Here is a 12,881-nt window from a genome sequence, read left to right as displayed (position 1 = left end):
TGAGTCCACCAGAGGTCACAAATCCCATGCCCTAGTAAAGACAGCAATGTGTCTGTGGCTTCTGAGTCAAGGGATTCCCAAGGATGAAATAGATGGTGCCAGCCACAGGAGTCCCGCTTCCATTACAGAGTATTGGGTGGGCAACAATATTCTAAATTAATTTGATTATGCCATGAGCCACTGCCGTATCACTGAAACTAGGATAGTACATATGAAGTCTCCCTCCTCCCTTGCTCTCTGATTCTTCTGTGCCCCTCTACCATAATCTCAGATTATTTAAAGAGAAACATGACTAGAGATCAAGTTATCCCTATTCCCAGAGGGTATCAAATGACATGTGCACGCATCCAACTACATTGAGGAATTTTAGGAAAATAAGGGAATCAAACTTTTAGGATACCCAAGTCACTTTTTAAACTGGATTTATAGAATGAAAATGATAGTCTGATTTAGGTAATTAGGTTTAGGCAGGGTTCACAGTGGGAAAGGCAAGCTACATGATGTCGTGAATGGAGCCCTTTGGGCCAATTCAATGTACTGTTGTTTTTTTCTACACACAATTGTATAGTAATTAATGTATTAAGTGCTTATACTTCATCATCAGTTAAGTGCCTGAGAAGATTATCACAATTGGGAAAGGCAAAATACAGTGAAGTGCTAATGGGACCCTAAATCACTTTCCTGTCTTCTGCTCTGTTTCATCCCAGATGGTCCAACAAAAACAATATAAAATCTCAGGAGAAAAGAAAATCGCAGCCTTGATTACGGATTTGAAGGGAACATGGGTGCTAAGAGATGCAATATTTTAGTACAACAGCACTGTATGACCAGCGAGACAGAGTAATGAGAGCTAGAAGCTTAGAATGGATTATCACCAATGAAATCAAGCTATTAATCCCATAATCCCAACAATTCATGTAATTGAATGCATTGCACAGGCTAAACTCTTGGTATGCTGTCTTGACTGTGCCAATATCAGCTTTTTTATACCACTGGCTTCTGAGGACAAAGACCAAGTCACATTCATGTGACTTAGTCAGCAGTATACATTTGTAGTAACCTCCCAAGTTACTAAAGGCTACTCTCAGAGGTGCCTGGATCCCTCTGCCTTTTGCCATCAGTAGTACATGGGTCATCATAAGAGTCGTTACTTTGTATGGTGCAAGGCTTTCTCTACATGGATGATGTCCTGTTAATGAGCCAGTCAGAATCTTGCATTGCAATGGTCTGACTGTGGTGTTATCACACCTCTATCAACCATGGCAGCTGATAAGTTCTGACAAAATTCAGGGTTCTGATCGTCAAATAAAGTTTCTTGGGACTCTATGAACAGATTCACAATGTTCAATTTTTCTGGTAGTCAAAGAAAAACTGCCGTCTCTTCATCCACAACAAACAAAAACAATGTTCAGCATCTTATTGAAACCTTTGGGTATTGGAGACGATATGTTCCTCACTTGAAAGTTCTACTAAGACTTCTGTATTCGTTGGTCCAAAAAATCAGCATAATTTGAATGAAGCATAAACCAACACACTGTATTAGCAGGCTGTGACCTTCTCTCTACATTTGGAGTCCCACATCCCTAATTAACCTGTGAGCTACTAGTTTTTGTGACTGATGATTTTTCTGATTGGAGCGCCGAGAAAATGTCAGCAGCTTTCATTCAGAGCCCTTTGGGATGTTGGACAGATCACTCACTTAACATTCAGGATATATCCCTACTAAGTACACCTCATTTGAAAAGCAGCTATTATCTCGCTCCTGGGCTCTTGTCAAAGCTGAATGCCTGACCCTGAAGACCTTATGAACGTCTGGCATGCTATTTTCATTGTGGGGTGTGCCAAATAAGATTCAATGGCTAACAAAGGTAAAAAGGGGTCATATGAACCTTGCTTATCAAAAGGAAAGAGTATATTCCAGCTTATAGCTCACCCAGCTTTCCAGTGGCATCTCAGCTTTACATGAAAAAATGGTTCACTCAACTGTTGCAAGTGCCTTAAATTTAACTCTCTGCCAGACCTGCCATCCCACACCAGACAGCTCTGACCATGATTTGATCTATATTCACCTTAACCATAGCAAAAATTCTGTTGGAAATAGCAGGAGATAATCTCAGCTTCTGCATTTCCCATACTATACCTGTCCACACCTCTAGATGTATTTCCCACTCCTATTTCTGTAACTCTTGCTTAACCAATCAGTGCAGACAAAACAAAAACAAAAACAAAAAACAAAACAAAAAAAACACCATTAAGCTGTTGGTGTAGACAAATAGGACAAGTTGGATTGACTGCCTTCACGCAGTCTCTTCAAAAGAAGGAATACAGCCAGTTAGCCAGTTACTCATACTTAACTTAGTGGGTTAAATTAATCTCAGACCCTTTAGGACTCTTGAAAGTTAGCAGGAATTGACTAGTAAAATAGCTCAGTTGTCTCCCTCCAGGTCAGAGCAGTGAAACCTCATTATCATTAATACCTATGTCTTGTAGCTCATCTCATGTCAAAGATTTCCCTATTTTACCCTGACGCTCTCTAATCATATAACTCAGTTACTTTATTTATGCAAAAAATCTCAGTCACTTTCTTTATACAAAGAATGTCATGAAAACATAAAGTAGTAAAGAATTCATAAAACAGTCAACAAGTTAGGTGGTATATTTTTCCCTCTCATGTAAAAATTGAATAGTTTAATTTTGTCTTTTGTTAAACCAACAATGACTATAGATGAACCAGATCCCTCATGGGCATAAGCTATTCCTACTATAGCATAATTCAGGCACCTTCAGGAGCTGTTTGGGGCCATTATTTTTGCAATAACATGAGTATAATAAACTTTGCCTGGGTATAAAAGTAATTGTCCAGTCCATGTTCTAGGTCAGATGACATGTAATACTTATTATTGAAATGCTGCCTCACACTTCTCCCAAATTACTTCATGAATATATGTTTTATCATTCCAACTATATGTCATCTTCCTTTTCTATCACTGAATTGCAACTATTCAATAAATATTCATCAGAGTAAATAAGATATAGATAATTAAAATTACTTTTTAAGGTGGTCTACCTTATTAACGTGGTTTTTAAGCTTTTGATTACAGAATAGATATTACATATGTTGTTTATAGCTTCCTTCCCTGCATCCTCTGCATGTACTTCCCTGTGAATATTCCTTGATGATACAAGTTTCTTAAAAGGTAAACATTTCCTACCTAATTAAAAGTATATACTTAGTTACATTTTCATTAAAAGATTTGCCCTATGACCTCCCAGGACTGAATCAACCACTGGATTTGTTAGTTTGGAAGTGTCTCTGTTCATTCTTCTAACGGGTTCCTGCATTGTTCAAAAAAAAAAAAAAAATCTCTGTCAAAGTTAAACATAATGTAGGGAGCAATGAAAACTTGCTTTTTAAAAGGAACTAAATGTTAAGGCTTAGCCACAGCATGTCCAGATCCATGTCACATAAGATAGATTTTTACTCATTTTGGTCTTCCTGAGTTTTTCTTGGACACCCTTGTTCAATAACAAGGTGACATCCCTAGGTTAAAGCAATTGGTATCTCATCGCATCTTTCTATTTGTTCTTACTGGTTTCTCCAGTTAAACTCTAAGCTGCTTGAGGTCAAACTTTAAATCATATTTATTCTTGTGCCTGCTATCATCACTTCAGTTCTTGCGCCATAGGCCATCAATAAAGGGAGGCTGAATTACACTTCGAAGAAACTATGTCATAGGAGCCTCAGAGATGTAGTTTTCCTTTCAGTCAAATCTGCATTTAATGCATTGTAAGAAGACTAGTGCCTAAGATCAATACCTCAGCTTTTGAACCGGCCACCCACCAGTACAAGATCAGATTCCCCTAGCTTACATCAACTCAGTCACGTTTGGATAATGCAGTGTTGTTTCAGAAAATGTAATTGAGATATCAAAATATGTCACCATGTTATTCTTCTTAGATGAAATGATGGTCATGAGCCACCATCACCAAGAATATATTTGAGAGCTTATTTTTTTACACAGTAATGATGATAGTTTCCCATTGATTTAGTCATTCTCTCTCATTGATCCCTCTGGCTATCAGTAAAGAGAAAGCCAAAATTGCCAGGATTTTCATGTCCGAGCTTGGAACTTTGTGAAACAAATTTACCTTCCCTGACCACCTGAGCTATTCACAGTCTATGGAGGTAAAAATTACAAAATAAGCATGTGAACAACACTTATTCTGTGATGACATAAATATCAGCATGGAGATGAAACTATAAGTGTATTTTGTTTACAGAAACTAAAATCTGTTTTTTAGGAATACTTTTCAGTCAATTGTCTACAAAAGTTTATATGGAAGTATCCATGGCACACTATTAACTTAAAAAACCTTACACTGCATAAGTGAGAAACGTATAATAAAAATTGTGCAAAAATGTTAAAAGATTTTTAGTTGGGCTAGTTGCAGTTAAATTTTTAAGTGTTTCCCAAGCTTTAACCTGAAGGTAGGAGTAAATGGAAAAGTCTGGTTGACTGGTTACCTTCAACTATGGCGTGTTGGAAGGCTAAGCATTGAGATGATCCTTGAAGAAGCACAGATCTTTTATTTTATTTTCGGATTTTTTAACATTAAAACTGATTTCTCCTTTATTAACATCTTAAAGAAAAGAAGTGGAAAATGGTTTTTATTTTATAGAAAGACAAATACAGCATCGAGTCAGGAGACTAGGATTTGAATTCTGTTTCTATGAACTACTTTGAAACCTTGAGCAAGTCATTGGTAGAGTTATAAAAATGGAATGTTCTCTATATGTTTAATCAACATCTGAATTCTGTGCATCCTTCTTTAAGAATGCCAAGCATTCCATTTGCAGCTAAATGAATACAATTGTATCTTACACATTCAGTTACAGGTAAAAATCACAGAATTTAAATGTTTCTCTTAGAAATTTTAATCATACATTAGAGTTTATTTATGAAAGTATTATTTTATAGTATTGTTATAAAACTTTGGATGAATTACCATGTTTGTTTCAAAATGTTCATTTTACATAGTTGCTCTTTGAGGATGCGTTTTGCTAAATACTCCTTCCTTAATGCAAGTTAGAAAGCAAAATTATGAACATTTATGTAATAACTTGATACTTACAAGTGTTATTTGGGGGTTATTTGAATTTATAAAATTTGTATTTTATAATACAGAGACAGGGATTTATCAATAAAATGCAAATATTTATAAAATGTAATAATATATCCACCACAATGAAAAAGAAAATATAAGAAATACATATTAAAGCATAAAAATATTGTATGTGGTTATTACTTGACTGAAACTTCTTGCCTTTGTAAGACACTAAATTGTTTAGCTCTTTATCTAATAATTTAATTTTAGGTATGTGTGAGGTGTATGTGTGCTTTTTTATTCAAGGTATTTTTTTTGTAAATTGGTGTAGAATTTTAATTTGTTCAATTCATCAATTAGATTACACAAAATAGTTTCCCTGTGATGCTCAGATTTTACTAAATAAAATCAATAAAAGACTTTACTTTTAAAAACTTGTATTTTTATTGCTATAATTAAGAAACTATTTCCTAAAATTCAAGTGGGAAAATACTTGTTTTTCCCAATGCCAAAATAATAGAACTTGTATTTTTATTGCTATAATTAAGAAACTATTTCCTAAAATTCAAGTGGGAAAATACTTGTTTTTCCCAACGCCAAAATAATGGAACTTGTATTTATTTACCTTAACTTGATTAAAGAATTTAAGCCAGTATCCGTGAGTCTGAAGCCTTTCCCTGTATCTCTTCCTTCCTGCAGCTTTCTCTTCCTCAGTCATTCTTACTTTTCATCACACGCAAGGTAAAACATGGTTTCACATGTAACAGTCAACTAATGGCAACTTGTTGATGGAATAATCCATAATTTTACACTTTTCCTTATAATGTTTATGTTTAACATTGAAAATATTTAATTTAAACCCATCATCCTCTAGGTGGCATATAATTATGAGCATTATAAGATACAGTTCAATGGTACTCAAACATATACCATTCCAGTATTGGTGTGCCTTATCTCCCATATTTTATATTTAACTGTTTAGCCTTTCTTACCAGTGACAATGACATTAAATCCTGACAGATATTCTTGACTTTCAGCTCACCAATAATTCCTTATAGAAATTCCTGCCATAATTTTTGGCAGACTAGTTATTTGCATTATCATTATCATAATTCTGAGACCTTGTTAATATTTTCATGTTAATTGGAATTATGTTAGAATTCATTGACTTTAATTTATCATTAACACAATTAAGGGCAAAAACTGATCAAAGTCAGTATAACTCCTTGCTTTCAATTTAGGATGTATCAATTCCGATACAGGTTAATAACTGTTGGACATAATGTACATAGTAATCACCCCACTGTTACCCAAATGTTAAACATAAGTAGGGAAACAATCAAATAACCTTTTGGTTCAGCTCCTGACTTATCTAGTAACCTCATGTCATGGCCACATATGAATATTTGCAGTAACTTCAAGTTTAAATACAGTTTTGAATGTTCTTAGTCAAGCCCTAAATTTAACTAAGTAAAATTTTCAAATTTAGAAAACCGACAATAAAGTCAGTATTCATAGCCCATCTTGATTTTTAATGTAGCTATCCGCATTTACTTAAAACCACCCCTTCTCAGTGGACTTGCTCAGTGTATTTCTGCCTATGTCTACACAAAAGGGAAATAAAAGCTCAGATACAGTTTGCATTAAAAGAAACCAACAAAAATTCCTGACACTGGAGAAGGTAAGATTTTAAGGCAATAAAGGCAATATTCACTGACAAATTCCCTAGATAATAGCTCAACTTTCCCTTTCTATTTCTTGTGTAGCCTGAGACTTGCTCCTCTAAGGTGAAGAAGCCTACATCTCTCTCCACCAACTGCAAGAGAAAAAACGACACTTTAATTTATATAGCCCTCAAATTATAGTAATAATAATATCAGAAAATTTATATCAACACACTACATTCCTAAATGGAGCATCTTTTAAAGTGTCTAACATTTATTTCTGGATATTCTTATTCACATTGCTTAGAACACAAGCCCTATGACCAAGGGTTCCATGTAGTAAAATGCCATGTTGAAATGAATGCATTTTCATTATTTCTCTAAAAAATTAAACCATAAATTTTGTGGGGTAGTTTTGAAGATTTCCACATATGGGAAATTGAGAATACACACTTTATTATTGAAATGCCCTCTCCTGATGGTCATTTATTTCTCCATCCCCCTTGTTCATATCCATTCATTGAACACAACTCTATTTTCTCTCACTCCAACTAGAAATAATAAAATGGTAAACATGGTTTCAGAAGAAACGGCTACTGCCCTAAGAAAACTTCTGCAGAAATACCGAACAGAAATAGCGTCTGGTGCTAAGATATTACACAACTCTGGAAGCACCCAGGTAGCGCAGGGGCTTCTTGGTACAACGTTTTCTAATCCTCCTATATCCCTCTCTTAGCCACTACACCTAAAGAAAAATAAGAGCTTTGGCTTATTGCAATTTCAAAGAAGATTTTAAAGAGTAAGTTCGGTGCTACTCTCATCTCCTTCAAGAAAAAGCTTCTTATCCTCAAGAGTTGCTGAGCTTTTGATAGTGTTGTTGCTGAAAGAGATTCACCACCCAGGCAGGTCCTCTGTTCTTAACCTGGAAGTAAGATAAATTCCGCAGGAACAGGTAAAATAGGTGTGCTTCCTGTACTCATCTAAGACGCCTCTCAATGAACAGAACAAACCTAAGCAATGCAAACAGTTCTGCGCTTTAAAACAACAATATCAAAAAGTTTGGTTCCCAAGGGTTTGCTTTTTGGTCTTTATTTTTCCATGCTTAATCATACCCTGAACAGCCCAGGTGCTGAGAACACACAAAGTAACTGTAAGAAGCCAGAATCACAGCGTGTCTGTGTCAATTTCCTGAGGTGACTGTCAGAAAATCTGGAAAGGCACCATTGTGTCGAGGGAATGAGGTCAGAATTCACTGGGAAGGAATACGACGGGACAGTGGGGAGCCTGGCTTTGGGAAAGGAGGGAAGGTGGGTCAGGGCGGACTTTGTGGGGAAGGCTTTGTCAGCGCGAGATCGGGTGAAGGGTGGCAGACTGGGGCGTTTGCGCACTGACATAGGGGGAAACGCAGGGACGGTAAGGGTAGAGATGATCCTGTTTGGAATGACCAGAGGGTCGGGGCCATCTACTGCTGCTAGTGTGGGAGCCTGGGGGCTGGAAGGTGAGGCGGGACCGCGAGCTCCAAGCAGCTGAGAGGGAGAGGGGTTCAGGTTGCCAGCAGGTGGAGTTGAAATCAAACATCCTCTTGGGGACCACGGAGCAGCACCCTCCCTAGACCCTCTGCCCGGAGGAAGGGGATTCACAGCAGGTGGTTTGGGGTGCCTCCCAAATCAAAGGAGGTTCTCTCCGCTCCAGGCTTTGACGCCCGACCCCCTGCACTCTCCCGCCTACTCACCGGTCCTAGGGGTAAAGCGCCATCCGGGGAGCGCGCTAGGGCTGCGCGGCGCAGGAGGCAGACAGGGCCAGGCGGCGGCGGCGGCGCTGGCGCTGTCCTAAGAGCGGGACTGGAGCTGGGGGACACCGAGGCGGCGACAGCGGCGGGGGCGCCGGGAGCTGCAGGAGGGAGCAGTGAATCTGTAGCTGCTGCGCCGCGCGCGCTCTCTGCCCATCTCCGGCTTCGCTGAAGCTGCTACAGCTACAGCCGCTGGAAGGGAGGGAGGCGAGGGGGAGGGGAGGAGGCACGCGGTAGGGAGGGACGGAAAAGCAGGGAGGGTGGGGGGTGAGCAAGGAGAGAGGGGGAGACGCTCGCCCAGAGTTAAGGCGGTGGGGAGGGAGGCGCACCCGAGCCCAGAAAGGTCCCCACCAGATGAGCTCGGGGAAGAGAAATCGGAGATGAGGCGATGGGTCTCTCCTCCGCCCTCCTTCCACTCCACCTTCCTTCCCCCTTCGCGCCCTTTCCTTGGGCTCTTCCTTTCGTGGCTCAGGCTGGGGGTTACCCAAGCTTGGCAGCAGCCGCGGCTTCACCGCGCGGGTGCAAGTGCTGAGTCCGGGAGGCAGCGGCTACCGCTCTCGGCGCCGCCGGCCTGTGGCACCTGTGCGCGCACCCCGCCGCCCGCTCCACTGCGGCGGCTCCTGGACCCGGATCCGTAGCCTGTCGCCCTCCTTCTCTCCCCTTTCTGGACAGATTAGTATCCTACATGTGCATCCATGGCATCTGTAGAGTCCCCCGTTGCTGTTTGTTTCCCTGGGCGCTCTTTGGCACCGGCTGTCCCACCAGAAGGCGCCAGCAGGGAGCTCAATGCCGGCAACCATCGCCTGCCCCTAGGAGCTGTTGCCTGGGCAGGGGTGGCCAGCTAAGGAGGTTAAAAAAAAAAAAAAGAAACATATACATATATCATTTTGACCAATTGCCTCAGACCGTGTCCTCAGTGATCTAGGAAGGTTGTAAGTGTGAAGGGCATAGTGACTGACAGTCCATTATCTTCTGTCTTGGTTTCCTTCCTCCCTTTTCCCTGCATCCTAAAAACCTGGGGATCTAAAGATCTCTGGATCTCGTTATCACAGAGCTTTTTATTTCCCTCTGCATTTCCCAGGGTTGGTCCCGCTTTCCTATTGTGGATTTTCGTTTGCTCTATTAGACTCTAAATAGATCCTGTATATTCGCAAACTACAAAGAGGCGCATGCAAATAGATACTGTACTGAGGGCAGGTACAGGCGTGAGATAGAGAAGGTGAATTAACACATATTCAGTAAATATAAAAACAACTGGGACATTATTAACTGATTTCCATGAGCCATAATTTTATTTTATAATTTTCACGTCATAATTGGGGATAGACAGGGAGCAAGTAGATTATGTGTCTAAAAAATATGACTAGAAAAAAAAGTCTAGTAAAACTCTCCTCAAATAACATAGCACATGAAGTGAGCTGATTACTCCCAGACATTCCTACGAGGGAAAGAAATTCTGATTTTGTTTGGCTGGTTGGTTGTGTTGCTTTAAAAATAAAATGAAGTAATCTTTCAGTTGGTGGATTCATTTTTTTCAAAAGCCTAAAGGATCATAGTCTTTAGAATAAATAAAGTAGGCATTTCACTTTACATAAGTGTGTCTTACATAACAAATGTTCTCATATTTTAAAAAGTGCTCTCTTGACTGTAAATGCAATGTAGAAAAACATTTTCAATGGAATAGGCCATACCTAAATATTGATGAAAACCTCTAGATTTTCCTATATACAGTCACATGAAGGAAAAAACAATGTAGGAGGTAAAGTATTACTTGATAAACTGGACATTATCAACTTGCTAGAATCTATCCTGTTGGGTATATCTGCTAAGGAAAATATTTGGTTCAACATCTACCTAATGATCTGAAATAGAGAAGCATCTCTTATTGAGCAAACAAATGTCTAGTTACTCAAATACGCCTCCCTTTTGAAAGGCATGTGTTACTGTCTCCAGAGATCCAAAGGTATCTCATGCTAATTCACCCACTGATATTCTTTCAAAAAAGACCATAGAAAAAAAAGGCTGGCAAAGACCTACTATCCATTCAGCTCCCTAAGTCTTCTCAATGGTGCCTATGTTACAGAGGTAAAAAATAAATTTTGCAAATGCCAGAGGCTACTTGGGCAGGGGATGGTTACCAAGAATTAATTAACTCTCCATTTTCTCATTTCTGTTTAGAATATTTATCATCCCCTCCTTATTAAAGTAATTTACCTTTGAGAGTTTTTACTATTTTCCTCCTACATTTAATTATGAAACTGCAAAGCAGTAGCTTGTAGTCTCATTTTATGGTTCTAAAATGGCAAAGACAAATATGCAAACTCTAAAACCTTAAAGCAAAGCAAAGGAAAGGGGTGATGTTTAAAGCAGAGCAAGCAAACTTCTAACTCCTCCCTCCAGCTTACATTCCCTACCACTTGGCCCACCAAAGACTAGAACAGGATGATAAGCAATGAAATGGCATCAAACTCTCCTGCTGAAGGACTTGCATTTCAATTTAGATTCTGAGACTGGGAGAAAACTTCTCTGTCACCTTTGCTACAGCATTCTCTCTCCCTTTCATATTTCTTTCCCCTTCTACATGTCTGTTACTGTTGTACTGTGTTATGCATTACACCATGGGAAAACGAATTAATTAATAAAATAAAAACTTAATATTAAACACTGACCCTTTGAATTTATTTAGTTTAAAACAAATTCTCATGCTGAAATTTTTCTAAAACAAGAAAGGTTCAAAACGCTGTCTTTGAACTGATACTGCGTGAGTGCCAGATACTGGTTAGCAAAGGAAATATAATCGCTCTATTTATTGGACACATATTCAATGAGCACTCCCTGTAGGCAGGCAATATGTTAGGCCCCAGGGATATCACAGTTAAGAAAATTGCTAACTGTGCCCTTGCGAGACTTAAGAGTCCAGTGATACAATAGAAAAGCTTTATCACTATGAAAGATGTTCTAGTAATAATGATGATCATGATCAATTTCAAGCTTAAAGAAGAAATACTTAATAATTAAATTATAGGCATTGAAAACATTAGGAATAAAGGAAGATAGATTCTGAACCTCTGCTATTACCAGTTCTTATATGATCTGTTGAAGAAAAGAGGAAAATTGAAGGGCTAGTTAAGAAAGTCACATTTGTTGTAGTAATGAAACACAATGGATGTTTTTCAGGCAAGTAAAAGTTTTGGTGAGCCTTAATTTTAAAAAATAAGCATCTGCTTTTATTCAAAGTGAGAAAAGTAGAGAATAATAAATGTTTCTGAGGTTGCAGACACTTCTGAAAAATTATACATATATACTATAAGATACGTATGAGTAGCACTGCTGAATACATGAACTGAATCTATTATGGAGAGGATGGCAAAAATCAGCAGTTTTCCTTCTTTCCTCCCAAAGAATGTACCAAAGGAACAAGAAAAGAATCAAAAGAAAAAGAAATCACAAATTTTTTTTTCAGTAAAATCTAAAGATAGATAATCTGTGGTTTCCAAAATTTGGATATGAGATCCCAGAACTGCTGAGATCAACCAGAAGTCTCAGAAGAGAAAGAAGGAAGGTCAGATAGTGGGCCAAATGACACCTAATTTGAGAATGAACCAAAAAACAAAACAAAAAACAGGTTTTGGAAAGCGAGACTTTGACTCAGAAGAACAAAATTGATTTCCATTGGTTACGACAGTGGATTCAGGAACTGAAGTTGGGGTATAGCTGCAAAAGGAGGAAAGAAAGAAACATGATAAGCGTAGAGGACTCAGTTGTGGCTGATCTCTGGAAACCAACAGAAATACAATTCCGAAAGGTCAGTTTCTTGCTGTAACTTATGAAACCTGTATTTCTTGTTTGCACCAATCAGTGTAGGAACTGGAATTTGCAACACTCAATGTGGCTAATGAAAGAAGCCCACTTGGATGTGTCTTGCAGGAAGTAATGGAGGGATACACAAAAATTAAACAGAGGAGTGAAATTTGTACAAAACAGTCTATCTCTGTGGCAGCAGTGAAGAGAAGCCTTTGAAAACTCTAGATGTTACTTTACCTCTTCTTTTCTGAAGAATCTAGATGAGAAAGATTTAACTCAGTTATATATGAGTAATTGAAAAAAGAATGGACACATTGTCAGTACAAAAGTAGTATAGGAAAAGTCTTGCAAAGGAGTAGTAAAACGTATTAATTGTTGAAGATCACACACCGTAAAAATGTTGTCATGGAGAAATTGAGAAATTTGTTCTAACCTTATGGCAGGAATTTTCAAAAAGGCATAATGAAGGAATTGCCTCTGTAAATGAAAAATACAAGGTACAAATACAAGAACTTGGG

At 38.5% G+C, this 12,881-nt stretch overlaps 1 protein-coding gene across 8 annotated transcripts in view; it reads right to left on the bottom strand.

Annotated features, from left to right (window-relative positions):
- The window catches only part of FUT9 (fucosyltransferase 9), a 187,875-nt gene extending 179,155 nt beyond the window's left edge, over positions 1 to 8,720 (bottom strand). For all 8 annotated transcript variants that reach the window (XR_008480753.2, XM_054254274.2, XM_054254272.2 and 5 more), the window contains exon 1: positions 8,503 to 8,720. The gene's annotated coding sequence lies outside the window, so the exon portion shown is untranslated. The remainder of the gene's footprint in view (positions 1 to 8,502) is intronic.
- Between the last annotated feature and the right edge of the window lie 4,161 nt (positions 8,721 to 12,881).

This window comes from Callithrix jacchus, chromosome 4 (genome assembly GCF_049354715.1).
Source record: "Callithrix jacchus isolate 240 chromosome 4, calJac240_pri, whole genome shotgun sequence".
NCBI lineage: Eukaryota > Metazoa > Chordata > Mammalia > Primates > Cebidae > Callithrix > Callithrix jacchus.
The sequence above is the reverse complement of the archived record's forward strand: the minus strand, read 5'-3'. Positions and strand labels throughout refer to the sequence as shown.